Source organism: Cetorhinus maximus, chromosome 31 (genome assembly GCF_964194155.1).
Source record: "Cetorhinus maximus chromosome 31, sCetMax3.hap1.1, whole genome shotgun sequence".
Lineage (NCBI taxonomy): Eukaryota > Metazoa > Chordata > Chondrichthyes > Lamniformes > Cetorhinidae > Cetorhinus > Cetorhinus maximus.
Genome location: NC_135909.1, coordinates 15,520,901 through 15,538,721, shown reverse-complemented (window position 1 = coordinate 15,538,721; position 17,821 = coordinate 15,520,901). Strand labels below are relative to the sequence as shown.

At 43.0% G+C, this 17,821-nt stretch overlaps 1 protein-coding gene and 1 non-coding gene across 3 annotated transcripts in view; both read right to left on the bottom strand.

Moving 5' to 3' along the window:
* Nucleotides 1-17,821, bottom strand: part of LOC144670298 (uncharacterized) — a 940,207-nt gene that overhangs the window by 429,350 nt on the left and 493,036 nt on the right. The gene's annotated exons all lie outside the window — the stretch shown is intronic.
* On the bottom strand, nt 13,470-13,541 carry trnam-cau (transfer RNA methionine (anticodon CAU)). Its single transcript has one exon. It is a non-coding gene; the product is annotated as a tRNA-Met (tRNA).

Here is a 17,821-nt window from a genome sequence, read left to right as displayed (position 1 = left end):
AGGTCCGGATGTGCTTCACCCGAAGGTCTAGAAAGAAGTGGTTAGTGAGATTGTTTATGCACTGGTTTTAATTTGCCAAACTTCATTAGATTCAGGGAAGGTTCCATTAGATTTGAAAATAGCAAACATAACTCCTTCATTCAAAAAGGGAGGGACACAGAAAGCTGAAAACTATAGGCCAGTTAGCCTAACATCTGTCACAGGGAACATTTTAGAAGCTATTAAGGAAGTTATAGCAGGGCACTTAGAAAAATTCAAGGGTCAACATGGCTTTGTGAAAGGGACATCATGTCTAACCGTTTTAATTGAGTTCTTTGAAGGAGTCACATGTGCTGTGGATGAAGGGGAACCAGTCCATGAACTGTACCTAGATTTCAAGAAGGTATTTGATGAAGTGCCACATCAAAGGTTATTGCATTAAATAAAAGCTCATGGTGAAGGGGGTAACATATTGGCATGGATAGAAGATTGGCTAGCTAACGGTGCAGAGAGTTGGCATAAATGGGTCTTTTTATGGTTGGCAGGATATGATGAGTGGTGTGCCACAGGGATCAGTGCTGGGACACCAGCTTTTTACAATTTATATAAATGACCTGGATGAAGGGACCGGAGGAATGTTTGCTAAATTTGCTGATGAGACAAAGTTGGTAGAAAAGTAAATTGTGAAGAGGACACAAGGAGGCTACAAAGTGACATAGATAGATTTCGTGAGTGGGCAAAGATCTGGCAAATGGAGTATAAGGTCAGCAAATGTGAAATCTTTCCTTTTGGCCAGGAAGAATAAAAAATAAGCTTATTATCTAAATGGTGCGAGATTGCAGAGCTCTGAGATTCAGAGGGGTCTGGGTGTCCTGGTGCATGAATCACAAAAGGTGAGTATGCAGGTAGAGCAGGTAATTAGGAAAGCTAATACAATGTTATCATTTATTGTGAGGGAAATTGATTACAAAAGTAGGGAGGCTGTGCTTGAGTTGTACACGGCATTGCTGAGACCTCTTCAGAAGTATTGTATACAGTACTGGTCTCCTTATTTAAAGGGAAATGTACATATGTTAGAAGTAGTTCAGAGAGGGTTTACTAGACTAATACCAGGAAAGGGAGGGGTTGTCCTATGAGGAAAGGCAGGACAGGTTAGGCTTGTATCCACTGGAATTTAGAATAGTAAGAGGTGATTCAATTGAAACCTTTAAGGTCCTGAGGGGTATTGACAGGGTGGATGTGGAGAGGATGTTTCCTCTTGTGGGAAAATCTAGAACTACGGGTCACTGTTTAAAAATAAGGGGTCACTCATTTAAGAGAGATATGAGGAGAATGTTTTCTCTCAGAGGGTTGAGAAGCTTTGGAACTGTCTTCCTCAAACGGCAGTGAAAGCAGGGTCTTTGAATATTTTTAAGACAGAGCTGGATAGTTTCTTGATTAACAAGGGGGTGAATGGTTATCGGGGAAGGCAGGAATGTGGGGTTGAGGTTACATTCAGATCAGCCATGAGCTTACTGAATGGCGGAGCAGGCTCGAGGGGCCGGGTGGCCGACTCCTGCTCCGAATTCATATGTATGTCCGTATTCCATAGCCAAGACAAACAACCTCTCAGTGTCTAACCTGTCAAGCTCCATTGTAATCCTGCACGCGTGGATGAGATCACTTCTACTTCCAATAACCAGAGAATATGAAAACAATTTACACTGCTTCTCATCATTGGACAAACGTCTCATCACAGCGACCAATTATTTTATGGCCTCCAATGTAAATATATCCTTCCTTAGATATGGAGACAAAAAACAGTGCCAAATGCTGCATGTGTGGTCTCAGCAAAGCCGTATGGAAGTGTAGTAAGTCTTCCTTACTGTTGTACTCCAATCCCCTTGTCATAAAGTCTAACATGCTAGCTGCCTTCCACATTGATTTCTGGATGCTATCTTCCCATGATCCATATACAAGTTCACTCAAATCTCTCTGAACATCAGGATTTACAATTTCACCTGGAGAACAACAGACTGTCAGACACAAAAATAATACAATGCTCATAGGCAGTAATGGAGACTGACAGGTTGAGAGTGTTTTTCATATTGACAGTGTCACAGATTGGCAGATACAAAATGTATGAAATATTATCAAAGAGTGCCAAGGACTAACAGTCGGAAAATGACTGCCAGACTCACAAAGATCACGTTTCAGAGTGAAACAAATTCAATGTCATGCTGACATAGGCCAGGAGAGACGAGAAACTGATGTACAGAATTAATGTAATCCTGACACAGGACTGGCGAGTGATAATTAAATAACCAATCACACACTCAGGTAAAGCACCAGAGATGGACAAACCCAGTAAAGCCAGAGGGATAAACCCAGTAACTACAGAGCAGTTAGTCTAATGCTGGTGGTGGGGAAAGGTTTAGAGTCAATAATCCAGGAGAAAATTCATTGTCACTTGGTGGAACATGGGTTGATAAATGACAGCCAGCACAGATTGGTTAACATAAAATCATGACTGAAATACATAATGAAGTTATTTGATGAAGTTTCAGACAACATTGACCAGGGGAGTGAATTTGATGATGTGTGTCCAGACTTGCAAAAGGGTTTGCAAAAATCCCACATCATAGATTTGTTAGTAAAATTCAAGCAGATGGGAAACAGGGGCAGTGGCAGCATGGTTACAGAATTGAATAAGGGGAAGAAAGGATAAAGTGGTGGTGAGTGGTGTGTTTTTCAGGGTGGAGGGATACATACACAACTGATTCTCTGTCACGTCAGGCGGCTGTTCTATTCCCATTCCCAGAGCTCTTTTACATTTTAATAACTTCCAGACTATATCCAAGTTTGCTGATGACACTAGGTTAGGTGACATGGTTAGAAGTGTAGGTGGGAGCAGCAAGTTTCAAAGCATCACTGACAGATTCAGTGAGTGAAAAAAGCCGTGGCCGATGGTGGTCAACATGAGATCATCCATCTTGGAGCAAAGGTCAGAGAATTTCCTAAACAGTCAGAAACGTGGGACTGTGGAGGAGCCGAGAGTGAGGGTGAGAGCTGAGTGAGGCTGGAGGGTGGATAAAGAGCAGCGGCAGAGCAGCCCGAGAGCAGCAGTGAGAGAGAGAAGGAGGGAAGAGTGACGGTGGGGGGATAAAGAGCTGTGAGGGAGGGGTTGGAGCAAACCGGCCATGGTTAAAATAAATAGTCAGAGCATGAAAAATAGGAGCTGGAAAATTAAACATTACAATCAGGGTAAGTATAACAGTAAGTGTAAGTATAATAAGAGTATTAGTGCAGAGCAGGTCGGCATTTAATAAAATTAATAATTTAAACAAGGTACTAATTAGATTCTAAAAGAGGGAATAGAGGTTTATTTTCAGTCATGGATGGGCAGCTGTGACCTGTTGTTTGCAGTTCCTGCCCCATGTGGGAACCTCAGGACACTTCATGTGTCTTGAGGGCCACATGTGCAGAAAGTGTCTCCAGCTGCTTGAGCTCGAGCTCAGGATTTCCGAGCTTGAGGGGCAGCTGGAGTCACTGTGGAGAATCAGGGAGGATGAGAGTTTCCTGGATCGTACGTTCCAGGAGGTGAACACTCCAAACGGAAAGAGAGGGTTCAGGATAGTAGATGGGTGGCCATCGAAAGAGTAGGAAGAGGCAGAAAGAGCAGGAGTCTTCAGGTATGTCCCACTGTCAAACCGGTACTCAGCATTGGAGACTGCTGGGAATGGTGACACCCTGAAGGAGTGCAGTCCAGACCATGGCATCAATGGGCAAGAAACTGCACAGGAGGGAACAGCAAAGAGTAGAAACGCAGTCATTATTGGAGATTTCATAGTCAGGGGGACAGACAGGCATTTCTGTCACCGTCATTGAGAGTCCCACATGATGTGTAGTCTCCTTGGTGCCAGGGTAAAGGACATCACGGGGAGGGTACAGAATATTCTGCAGGGGGAAGGGAGTGAGCCAGAGGTTGTGGTACACGTCAGTATCAATGACACAGGGAGGACAGGTATTGAGGTCCCTCAGTCAGAATTCCAGCAGCTAGGGAGGTAGTTAAAAAGCAGGACCTCAAAGGGAGTAATCTCTGGATTACTGCCAGTGCCACGTGCTAGTGAGAGTAGAAATGTGAAGATAGGGAACATCAATATGTGGTTTGAGGCTGGTGCAGGAGGGAGTGATTCAGGTTCTTGGGACATTGGGACAAGTTCTGGGGCAGGAAACACCTAATCAAAAGGAACAGGTTGCACCTTAACAAGACTGGGACCAATGTCTTCATGGATAGGCTCACTCGAGTGGTTGGGGAGGGTTTGAATTAAATTGGCAGGGGGGGTGGGCATCAGTATATCGAAGTAGAAAAGAAAAATAACTAGAGAAGGAAATAGGACCATATAAAATAGGAGTAGATGAAGAAGGATTCTAAGAGAAATACAAGGACAGGTTTAGAATGCATGTGTGTAATCGCACAAAGTGTGGTGAATAATGTCGCTGAGCTAGAAGCACAAATAACCATGTGGGAAAATGATGTAGAGACAATGACAAAAACATGGTTTAAAAATGGTGAGGACTGATGCTTAATATTCACTGATACAAACTGTTCAGAAAATATAGAGAAGGGAAAAAAGGAAGTGGGTTAGCGGGACTGATTAAGGGAATCACTGTAATATTGGGAAGAGACAATGTCCTTGACCGGAAATGGGCAGAATTCATTTGTTAGAGCTGAGAAATAATCAGGGAATGATCAGACTCATGGGGATATTAAATCGGCCTCCAAATAGTGAGAGAGAGATAGAGGAGCAAATCTGCAGGTAAATCACAGAGGTGTCTAAGAACATAGGAAGATATGAATTAGGAGCAGGAGGAGGCCACTCGGCCCCACGAGCCTGCTCCACTATTCAATGAGATTATGGCTGATCTGACTGTAACCTCAACTCCACATTCGTGCCTACCCGTGATAAGACTTCACCTCCCCCCCACACCCTTGCCTATCGAGAACCTATCAACCTCTACCTTAAAAATATTCGATGACTCTGCTTCCAGCACCATTGAGGACGAGAGTCCAAAAGACTCAAGACCCTGTCAGAGAAAAAAAATTCTCATCTGTCTTAAATGGGCAACCCCTTATTTTTAAACAGCGACAAGAGCTGTAGAGTGGTGATATCCAGGGGTCTCTGAAATGTGTTCAATAGACCTTCCTCGACCAGAATGTTCTCAGTCCAGTTAGGAAGGAGGCATTGCTGGATCTGGTGCTGGAGAATGAGGTGGGCCAAGGTTGGCCGCGTGAACCAAGTGTCTGTGGGTGGACCCTTGGGTAAGAGTGATCATCGTATCACAAGCTTGAGGTGAGCAAGGAGCAATCAAAAGTAGAACTTCTAAATTGGAAAAGGACTAACTTCAATGTGAGGAGAGGGGGTTTAGCCAAAGTACAATGGAACCAAAGACTGACAGGGACATCTGTAACAGAGCAATGAGTGATCTTTCAGGAGGAGATGTTTCAAGTACAGACTAGGTACATTCCAATGAGGGGGGAAAGGGAGGGTAACCAAAGCCAGAGCTCCTTTGATGAAGAAGAAGATAGAAAATATGATGAAACAATGAAAAGACTGTATGATGCATGTCAGGTGAATTCTTCAAGCGAGAACCTGGTAACTTTTATTGTACAAGAGTGTGGAATTAACTCTCTATCTGTCTATCTCTGTTATTGTATGTGAATCGAGAATTAACTAATTTCAAGTATCTGTCAATCTGTACATGAGTGCACAATTACCTCTCTATCCGTCAGTCTCTGTTACTGCATTTCTGGGTGGAATTACTTCTCTGTCCATCTTGTTAGTGTATGTGAGGGGGAATTAATTCTGTCTCTGTTATTCTTTATGACTGTTTGTGAGTGGGGCAGTAATTCTCTGTTTCTCTCTATTATTGCATGTGAGAGTGGAATTAACTGTCAGTCTTTGTTACTGTATATGAGGGCAGCATTATCTCTTTCTCAGTCTCTATTGCCGTAATTGAATATGGAATTAACTCTCTCTCAGTTTCTGTGACTGTACATGAGTGCACAACTAACTCTACATTAGTCTCCGTTACTTTATGTGTGTGTGGAATTATTTCTCTATCCGTTGGTCTCTGTTACTGTATGACAGCCTGGAATTAACTCTCAATCGTTTTGTCTCCATTACTGTGTGTCAATGTGACACAAACATTGTCAATCTGTTACTGTGTGTGAGTGCAGAATTAATACTCTATCAATCAATGTTACACTACGTGTGTGTCGAAATCACTCTCTGTCAATCTATAATAATGTGTGTGTAATTAACTCTCTGTCTGTCAGTCTCTGTTACTCTATGGCAGTGAGTCAATTTCAGGGTAGCAAACTGTAACCAGTAGAGCGTCACAAGGATCAGTGCTGGGTTCTCAGCTATTTACAATCTATATTAATGACATAGATGAGTGGGGAGAGCATCACCAAATTTTCAGACAATACATAAATAGGTGGGAAAGCAGATTGTGAGGGGGACACAAAGTGTCTGCAAGAGGATATAGAAAGGTTAAATCAGTGGGCAAACATTTGGCAGATGAAATACAAAGTGGGAAAATTTGATGGGAAGAATAGAAAAACAACACATTATTCAAATGATATATATATTAATGGCCTAGATTGTGGTGTGCAAGGCATGATTTCAAAATTTGCAGATGATACGAAGATTGGAAACATTGTCAACTGTGATTGGGATAGTCTTGAACTTCAAAAGGACATAGGCATGTTGGTGGATTGGCCAGGCAAGTGGCAGCTGAAGTTCAATGCAGAGAAGTGCCAGGTGATTCATTTTGGTAGGAAAAATATAGTGAGACAGTATTAAATAAAGGGAGACCCTCTAAAGGAGGTGCAGGAACAGAGGGACTGCATTGTATATGTACATATGTCATTGAAGATGGCCGGGCATGTTGAGGGAGCAGGTAATAAAGCATATAGTAACTTAGGCTTTATTAATAGGGGCACTGAGTACAAGATTCTGTGATTCTGTGAAGAGTAAGGAGGTCATGTTGAACTTTTATAAGTCTCTTTTTAGGCTTCATCTGGAGTACTGTGTGCGGTTCTGGGTGTCATACTTAAGGGAGGATGTTAAGGCATTGCAGAGAGTACACAGAAGATTCACAAGAATGATTCCAAGATAAAGAACTGTCGCCATGGGGATAGATTGGAGAGGTTGGGGCTGTTTTCCCTGGAGAAAAGGTGGCTTAAAGGAGACTTGAGGGATGCATTCAAGATCCTGAGGGGAATGGACAGAGTAAATAAATGACAAATTGTTCCCACTCAATAGAACATCAAGAACCAGAAGGCACAGACTCAAAATAATTGGCAAAAGGAGTAAATGTGATGTGAGATAGACTCAAAGTTTAATTTAAAATTTAATTTTTTTTTCACCCAGAAGGTGGTTGGAGTCTGGATCAAACTTCCTCAAAGGGTGGTGGAGGCAGGTTTGCTTGAGATATTCAAAAGGGAATTGAATTGCTACCTGAAAGGAAAGAACGTGCAAGGTTATGGGGACAAGGGAGGAGAATGGCACTAGGTAGAATGCTCTTTCAGAGAGCCAATGCAGACTTGATAAGCCGAATGGCCTCCTTCGATGCAGTGATACTGTGGAGAGAGACTGCAGAATGTTGCAGTACAGAGGGATCAAGATCTCCTTGTACATGAATCACAAGAAGTTAATGTGCAGCTGCAGCGAGTAATTAGGAAGGCAAATGGAATGTTGGCCTTTATTCGGTTTGGGGGGGGGGGGGGGGGAGTATAAAAGTAGGAAAGTCTTGCTACAACTACACAGCATTGGTGAGACTACACCGAGAGTACTGTGTTATGTTGGAGTCTCCTTATTTAAAGGGGGATATAATTGCATAGGGGGCAATTCACAGAGGTGCTAGACTGACTCCTGAGATGAAGGAGTTGTCTCCTGAGGAATGTTTAAGCAGGTTGGGCTGATCCACATAGGAGATTCGAAGAATGAGAGGTGATCTCATTGAAACAAATAAGATTCTGAGGGGGTTTGACCGGGTAGATGTTGAGAGGAATGTTTCCATTTGCGGGGAATATAGAACCAGGGGACACAGTTTAAAAATAAACATCTACAATTTAAGAAGAAGGGGAGAAGGAATTTCTTCTCTCAGAGCATCCTTAATCTTTGTAATTCTCCACCTCAGAGAGCAGTGGAGGCTGGCTCATTGCATATATTCACGCTGAGTTAGACAGATTTTTCATCGGTAGGAGAGTCAAGGGTTATGGGGCAGGTGGGAAAATGGGTTTGAGGCCACAATCAGATCAGCCATGGTCTTATTGAATGGCGAAGCTGGCCCGATGGGCTGAATGGCCTCCTCCTGCTTCTCTTTCTTATATTTTTAATTTGTCAGTGTGGAATTGAATCTCTGTCTGTTAGTCTCTTTTACTGTATTTCAGTGTGGAATTAATTCAGTCTGATCTGCATGTAAGTGTGGAATTGATTCTCTGTCCATCACTCACTGAATGCGAGTGTGTAATTTAAATCTCTGTCAGTCTCTTTTACGGTTATGAGAGTGGAACTAACTCTCGAACACTGTCCTGCTGAGTTTTTCCAGGTAATTCTGTTTTTGTTTTGGATTTCCAGCATCCGCAGGAGTTTTTTGTTTTTATCTCGAACACTGTATATGAGTGCGGAATTCACTCTTTGTCACCCTCGTGCTGTATGAAAATATGGAATTAACTCCTTATGTCAGTCTCTGTTACTGTATGTGAGTGTGGAATTAACTCTCTATCAGTCAGTCTCTGTTAATGTGAGTGTGAATTCACAGAATCACAGAATTGTTACGCTATAGAGGGAGGCCATTTGGCCCATCGTGTCTGCATCGGCTCTCTGAGCATTTTAACGTAGTGCCAATCTCCTGCCTTTTCCCCATAACCCTGCACATTGTTTCTATTCAAATAATCGTCCAATGCCCTCTTGAATGACTCAGTTGAACCTGCCTCCACCACACTTCCAGGCAGTGCATTCCAAAACCTAACTACTCGTTGTGTGAAAAAGTTTTTTCTCACTTCGCATTTGCTTCTTTTCCAAAACACTTTAAAACCATGTCCTCTGGTTCTCGATCCGTTTACAAGTGGGAAGTTTCTCTCTATCTACTCTATCCACACACCTCATGATTTTGAAAACTTCTATCAAATCTCCTCTTAGCTTTCACCTCTCCAAGGAAAACAGTCCCAACTTCTCCAATCTTTCCTCATAACTGAAGTGCCTGATACCTGGAATCATTCTCATAAACCTCTTCTGCACTCTCTCCAACACATTCAGATCCTTCCTATTGTGTTAAGCTTAACTTTCAATCTCTGTCGCATATGCAAGCGCAGATTTAGCTTTCCATCCAATCATGTTGGTTACTGTACGTGAGTGTGAAATTAACTCTGTATGATAATCTGTTACTGTAGGTAAATATAGAATTAACTCTGTCAGTTTCTGTCACTGTATCAGAACGTGGAATTCATTCTGTATCTGTCAGTCTCGGTTACTGTATCAGGCCATGGAAATAACTCCTTTTCAGGCTCTGCAACTTCAAGAAAGTTAATTCCACACTCATCATCTGCCAATGTGTTACTGTATATGAGTGAGATATTAACTCTCAGTCTCTGTTATGTGAGTGAAGAATTAAATCTCTATCATTAAGTCTCTGCTATTGACTGTGGGTGTGGAATTCATACCTTACATGTCAACCTCTTTGCTGTACAGGAACGCAGAATTAATTCAGTACCTGTCAGTATCAATTATGCTGTGAGTGTGGTATTCACTCTCTGCTAGTCTCAGTTACTGTGAGTAAGTGTGAAATTAAATTTCTGACAGTCTTGGTTGCTGTACGTGATTGTAGAATTGTCTTCCTGTCAATGTCTGTTACTGGATCTGAGTGTGAAATTAACTCTCTGTTAGAGTCTGTTACTGTATGTGAGTTTGAATAAAAAGTCTAATAATTTGCATTACTGAATGTATGTGGAATTAATTTTCTGTCTGTCTCTGTTACTGCGAGTGTGGCAGAGCAAACAGGAAGACTTTTTATCCCATTTGTGGAAAGGTAGAGGGACAATGGGCACAGATTTAAGCTAAGTGGCAAAATAAGCAATGGCAACATGAGGAAAAACCTTGTCATGCATTGACCGGATAGGAGAAGTGCCTGAAAATGTAGTAGAGGCAGGTTGAATCAAGGAATTCAAGAGAGAATTGGATCATTATCCAAAAAGGAAAAATGTGCAGGGCTATGTGGAAAAGGCGGTGAAGTGGAAGAGGTGATTTGTTCCTTCAGAAGGCTAGCATAGACATCAAGGGCAGAATGGCCTCCGTCATTGCTGTAATCATTCTATGATTCTTTGAATTAACTCTCCGTCAATCTCTCTTACAGTATATGAATATGGGTGGAATTAACACCGTCTGTCACTCTCTGCTGTTACATAAAAATTTGAAATATACTTCCTGTCAGTCTCTGTTACTGTACAGGAAACAGTAAATGACCTGATATCAGAAATGCTTGGGCCCTACTGTTCTCAAAATTGCTCGCGGTTAAACCCACCGCCTTATCCTCTCTCTACTCTCCAGTTCTAAATCAGCCAAAAGAACATACCTTCAAAGTAAGCGACGAACGGCTTCCACGTCCAACATCCATTCTGATTCAAAAGTGTTCTTCATTTGTCAGTTTGAGTTTCTGACTTTGGTTTTGTGAGCAACACCTGCAATAGTTCACTGACAACATCATGTGTATAGTGGCAATCTGGAATAAAGAGAGAAAATGCTGGAAATACACCACACATCAGACAGCATCTGTGGAGAAAGAAAAGTTCATATTTCGGATTACTGACAATCAACCTGCAATAAAACACTTACTAACATCTGCCCATGGTGACTGCAGTTCCCACAATTCCCTGCATCCCAGAAACGGCTCTATCAAATGCACTGTCTTCCCCGGCATTGAGAGTGTGCATGCTCCCCAGGGCCGGCCCCGGGTCATTCTGAGGTCGAACTTATCGGCCCATTTCACCAATATGCTTATGACCTCTTGAAGTTTAATACTATCCTCCTCACAGTTCACAATACCTCCAAGTTTCATGTCATCTGCAAATTTTGAAATGGTGCCCCATACACCAAGCAGTGGGTCAACAATATATATCAGGAAGAGCAGGGTCCTCACACCGAACCCTGGGGAACTCCACTATAAACTTTCCTCCAGTCTGAAAAACAACCATTCACCATTTCCCTCTGTTTCCTGTCACTCAGCCAATCCCATATCCATGTTGCTCTGTCCCTTTTATTCCATGAGCTGTAACTTTGTTGACAAGTCTGTTGTGTGAGACTTTATCAAATGCCTTTTGGAAATCCATGTAAACCACATGAACAGCATCACCCTCCCCAACCTTCTCTGTTACCGCATCAAAGACTCGGTGCAAACGGGAGATGAAACCGGGAAGCGGCGTCTGGGATGGTGCACATCGGCTTCATGGTGCCGTTGCCCGGGTTCCTCGCCGCACGTCGTCGGACCCGGAGGCTCTGATTCGGACTCTGAGAATCGGTGCTCCTGAGGCTGCACTAGACCACGCTCAGCTTCCGGGAGATGTACCGCGCATGCTCGGCGCAGAAAGGATTTCCGTTGGACATGGGTGCGCCTGCGCAGTGCGGCCCTTCTGCTCGAGATAGGCCGTTTTATATCCCCCAGAGCATTCTGGGAAGTGTTTGCCGCCATTTCATTCTAAACAGCGAAACGGGAGGAAACGTTTGTGTTAATCGTTTCTGTGCAAGCTCTATAGAAGCAAATCAGTGCCACTCCCCTTCCCCTTTACAATAGCCTTAAAATATTTTCCCTTCGGTATTTACTCGTTTCACTTTTGAAAGTTTATTTTGATTCGGCTTTCACCACCAATTACGGCAGAGGGTTTAAGACCGCAACAACTCTCTGCCTTACAAAGAAATGACAAAGGATGATCCATTCAATGTGAAAGATGGTGGGGAGGATGGTGAGGACAAGGGAAGCCTATCGGTGTTCTGGAAGAGAGGGAAGTGATGAGAGCAGAGCTCGCGAAATGGAACAGAAGTTCTTGAGGGCCCTGTCAATCACAGAGAGGAGAGATAACCAGTTGAGAAAAAAAGAAGGTAAATTAGCAGTGTTGGTATGGAATATTACCTGTCCTCACCTAAATACTCATTCCAGCTGAAACAGTGATTTATGTGTACTTTCTTCAATTTAGCACCCCGTATTCACTGCTCACAATGGTGGTCTGATCTATGTTAGGCAGTTTCAGTGTTTGCTTTGATAAACATCTGCTCTGTCAGCAAGTACGACTCTGAGTTTCCAATCTCCTGTGATTTTAATTTTCCATCTTGTCCTCACGCTGACCTTTCTGTCCTGGACATCCTGCAGTGTTCTAATGAATCTCAATGTAAGCTTGAGGAACCGTGTCTCATCTTTAAATTGAGCACTTTACAACCATCCAGACTCAACACTGAGTACAACAATTTGAGAATGTAATCTCAATCTCCATTATGTATCTTTTCAATTGGATATTTTGGTTGAATTCACATTTTTCTCTTGTTTTTGCTTTTGAATGGCAGACGTTCATCATCCCATCATTCACATCTCCTTCAGACACATCTTTGGATTTGTTACTTGCCCATTTACCTTAACCTTGCACCAAAAACTCTTTTGTCATTTAACCTCTCCTGCCCTCCACCCTGATTTGGAAACCACAAGAGAAAAATGTTAGATTTAGTAATAAGTAACGAGAGATAATTAATTCATATTCTGGCAGTATATGAGCATCTAGCAATGAGTGACCACAATATGTTAGAGGCAGAGAAAGGTCACAGAAATGTTACAATTTTCACCTTAAATAAGGTCGGTAAGGGCCGAATGAGCAGGAAGCTGCACACATTAAATTCCGAACAGCTACTAGCAGGATAAAGGAAACAATCAGAGGCTCTCAAAGGTCCAAGGAAGGAAACTTCACTATCCCAGTTTTAAACCAGTAATTAAGCAGGAACGCTGATATCTACCCAAATATTGATTAACTGCCTTTGACATGATGCTGTCTTCATTATGATGATCCTCTCTTCCTCGATGGTACATGTCGCAGTTTAGGAAGCTGTTGTCCAAATTAGAATGGTGAATTACTGCTGCTTGTCATATAGGTCGGACAGACTGCATGCAATGAATATCAATTTCACTATATATTCCCATCTCAGGAATTTCCTATTCAGGTAATGATGGGGTGAGAGTGAACGAGAGAAGAACATTCAGACTGTGCCAGCTCTTTGCGAGAAATGGGCTGGTCTCAGCTGATGTGCGTTTGCAATTTCAGCTAGTATCCTTGTGTGAATGAAAGCAATTTGAGATATTTGTTGCAGACTGAAGTGTTTACAGGAAGCGAGATGCCAATGCTAATACCTACAAATGAGATAAGTTTGTGGGTAGCAGCAAAATGTTTATTTTAGTGAGTATATAAATAGCAGAGGATGGTTTCGATCCATCGACCTCTGGGTTATGGGCCCAGCACGCTTCCGCTGCGCCACTCTGCTGCACATTGTCACTAGTTGATGAATGTTAGTTTTGTGTATTAGGGAACTAAATAGTCACTTGCTTTGTGCTTTTGAGCAAGAGAAGATGTGTTGGGTGGATCATCTTGGCTGCACAATTCCACTGCGTAACACCAGAAACAGACAGAAAAACACACACAGAAAGGCAGCAAGAGACTGTCAGGATACACAAGATAACAGAGAAAGACGCCGAGAAAATTAGCAAGACACTGAGGTGGAGAAACTAATCATTTCTGTAAACTGTTCCCAGCTACACAGAGATGTCCCCTGTTTGTAACAATGACTCTTATTGTGTAACTGTGCATCGTGTAATGTAATTGTGCATCCTGTTGTGTAACTGTGCACCCTGTTGTGTAACTGTGCACTCTGTTTTGTGCATGTGCACCCTGTTGTATAAAAGTGCTCTCTATTGTGTAACTGTGCTCTTTGTTGCGGGACTCTGTTCTCTGTTGTTCAACTGTGCTCTCTGTTGTTTCACTGTTCCCTCTGTTGTTTAACTGTGCTCGATGTTGTTTAACTGTACCCTCTGTTGTCTAACTTTGCCTTCTGTTGTATAACTGTGCTCTCTGTTGTGTAACTGTGCTCTCGTTGTGTAACTGCTCTCATATAACTGTGCTCTCTGTTGTGTTACTCTGCCCTCTATTGTGTAACTGTGTCCTATGTTGTTTCACTGCGCTCTCTGTTGTGTAATTGTGTTATCTGTCGTGTAAATATGCTGTCTGCTGTGTTACTGTGCTTTCTGTTGTGTAGCTGTGCCATGTGTTTAATTGAGCCCCCTGTCGTCGAACTGAGCCCTTTGTTGTTTAACTGTGCTCTCTGTTGTGGAACTGTGCCCTCTGATGTGTAACTGTATTCACGAAAATGTAATTGTGTACTCTGTTGTATAACTGTGCCCTTTGTCGTCTAACTCGGTTCCCTGTTGTGTAACAATGCTCTCCGTTGTGTAACAATGCTCTCTATTATGTAAATGTGCTCTCTGTTGTGTGACTGTGCCCTCTGTTGTGTGACTGTGCTCTCTATTGTGTAACTGTGCTTTCTGCTGTTGAGAGATCTTCACCGTTGTGTAACCCGCTTCCCTGTCGTGCAAACGTTTTCCCAGCTGCATTAAAATGTTCTCTGTTGTTTCAAAGTGCTCCCTGTTCTGCAAAGATGGTCTCTGTTGCTCAGTGAGGGTGTTTTCTATTGCACAATTATTTTCTTTCAGGGGCCTTAATTTTCCCTGTCATGTTAATGTGTTCCATGTTGTGTTCAGATGTTCCCTCTTCTTGAGTGAAAATCTGGTTAATTCGCAACTGGACTACAATCGTCAATTCTCAGTTGTGTCTGTTACCTTCTAGTGATGAATGTGATTGTGTGATACATCCCGAGAACTCTGTTTTTGGACTTGAGCGAGATTTGTTCTGTATGTGTCCATCACAGATAGTGTTTGTGAGTGTAGGATTCATTCTGCATCTCAGTCTCTGGAACAATTTGTGAGAGCAGGGTTCCTTCTTTATGGGTCAATGCCTGGTACTATATGTGAGGATGAGGGTCTGTATCAGGCAGTGGTACAGAATGTGAATGTGGGAATCAATCTGTGTCTATCAGACCCCATTACTGACAGGGGAAGTGGGATTAATTCTGTATCTGAATGTCTCTGTTATTCTTACTATTATTCAGACATTCGGGTTAGAGGATGATTTGCTTCCACTCTCTCTCTCTCTCTCTCTCTCTGAACAGAGTCAGTGTCTGATTGCACGACAGTGCTGCAGCACCCAGCTACTGCAGAGCAAGGACTTGGAACATTTTACAACAATTTCCTGCCATCCAGAAACAATTCACTGCTCCATGAATGGGACTGAGTGACAGAGCAGGGAGTTCTGTACAGTTCGAATTACTACCCACACTCGGGATCCACTTTTGTTTTTATTTGTTCATGGGATGTAGGAGTCGCTGACAAGACCAGAATATGTTGCCTCGCTCTAATTACCCTTCAGATCAGGCCCTGCTTCAGTTGCTGCTTTTAATTTTCTGTTTTTTCGTATTGACTATTAATTGAAACAAATGCGTTGGTCTATTTTGTATTTGCAACCTCACCTCTCTTTGAATTATTATAAATACCTTTTTCTTCCTACAGGCAAAAGTTTGATAGCAGCTGAATCGAAATAGTGATTCGGTGACAAAAGGAGAAGTGCAGCCAGCTCCTTCTCACACAGTAAGTACAGTATCACTCACAGAGAGCAGAGACACCAGTTCCACAAGCACCAACAACACAGTAAGAAAAGAGCAAAATAGTGCAGATGCTGGAAATCTGAAAGAAAAATAGAAAATGCTGAAAAAACTCAGCAGGTCTAACCGCATCTATGGAGAGAAAGACAGAGTTAACGTTTAAGAGTCATACAGACATGAAAGGTAAACTCTGTCTTTCTCTCCACAGATGCTGTTCGACCTCCTGAGTTTTCCAGAATGTTCCGTTTTTGTTAGCACTATGGTAGACTGGCAGTGAGCCCAAGTCTCAGGAATGTATATTCATTCAAACAGAGCAGGAGAGTGCGTGAACCAGATGGGTTTTTTATCAACATGACTTTCAAGGTTTTTTTTGAATTATATGTCACTAGTAGCTGTGGTGGGATTTGATCCCTCGCCTCCATAACATTATCCTGAGGGGGCCCTGATGTTTCTTGACACGATAGGTGTGGAGAGGATGGTTCCTCTTGGAGGAGAATCTAGAACTCGTGGTCACTGTTTAAAAATAAAGGGTCGTCCATTTAAGACAGAGATGAGGAGATTTTTTTCTCGCTGAGGGTCTTGAGTCTTTGGAACTCTCTTCCTCAAAAGAGGGTGGAAGTGGATTCTCTGAATACTTTTAAAGCAGGGGTAGACTCATGAAAGCAAGTGGGTGAGAGGTTATCGAGGGTAGACAGGAATGTGGAGTTGAGGTTACAATCAGATCAACCATGACCTTATTGAATGGTGGAGCAAACTCGAGGAGCCGAGTGGCCTATTCCTGCTCTTTGTTCCTTCTGTTCTTATGTTCATTAACCTGGAACTCTAGATTCCCGCTACGCCACCATCTCCACTATTAAAACTGCCACCGAAACCAAACTGCCGCTGTTTAAAAAGTGCCCGTCCTATTTCTCATCTGGTGCCTGCAATAGCTGCTCCTTGTCTGACTCCCCACATCCTGACTGTCCGGCTCTGTTCAAACTCTTCACTGTCCAATATCAACAAACCTGGGGAGTGGGAACTCAACCAAGAATATTCACTGCTGCTTTGTGGGGAGAAAGCAGCAATTATTTTCAATAACAGCTTCTTGCCATTTTGTCTCCCTCCTCCCAGGAGGCTGCTGTTTGTTCCATTCCCCCAGGACTGAGGTCACTCCATTGGCGGCTCTTCCTGTCCCAGGTGGAGCTGGGGGAGAGCAGCGCCCATGCGCTCTTCCGCTCCCACCCATTGAGCTCTGGTGGGTCAGAATGACGCAGAATTCTACAACATTCCGTGAAACAATTTTGTTTTGAAACGTTCTCCAATTCATTTATATCCGAGATCAGCAAAAGATGTGGAGCTCCTGAGAAAGGGAACGATGAAATAAGAATTTCTGCTTGAGATCTTTCTGTGCAGCCTGTTTGCTGTTCAGGGGCCCGTCATCACAAAGCAATCCTGCAGAATCACTGGAGGAAGCCGGTAGTCGTGGTGTTTGCTAGGACCGTGCAGGAGTTAATATCTGTCATGAACTCTCCCAGATTCATTCAATCCGAGTGAAACACTCACTGAGAGTGATACCCAATGGCCCTGAGCTGCAGGGAGTACAAAAAGGAACCGAGGGTTAAACATGGGCCACTGTTTCTCACTCACTGACACTGTCATAGAGACAGAGAGACATAGAGTCATGGAGACATTGCTGCTCAGAAGGAGGCCATACGGCCCATCCAGTCTGACTGTCTGTAGAATAATCCAGTCAGGCCCATTCTCCTGCTCCATTCCTGCAACTTTATTTCCCAATTTCCATTTGTAATCACCATCTCCGTTTCCACAATGCCCAGAGGGATCAAGATCCAGGTCATTACCTAGAATGTAACAAATTTCTTGCACACATCCCCCCTGTACATCTTGTCTTATATTTTAAATCCGTGCTGCCTATTCCTTCTGCTCTCACCTAATGGGAACAGCTTTCCTTTGTCTACCTGATCTAAACCTGTTATAATCCTGTACACCTCTCTCAGACCTCCCGTCAATCTCGGTTGCTTCAAGGAGAGCAGCTCCGGATTCCGCAAACAAACCTT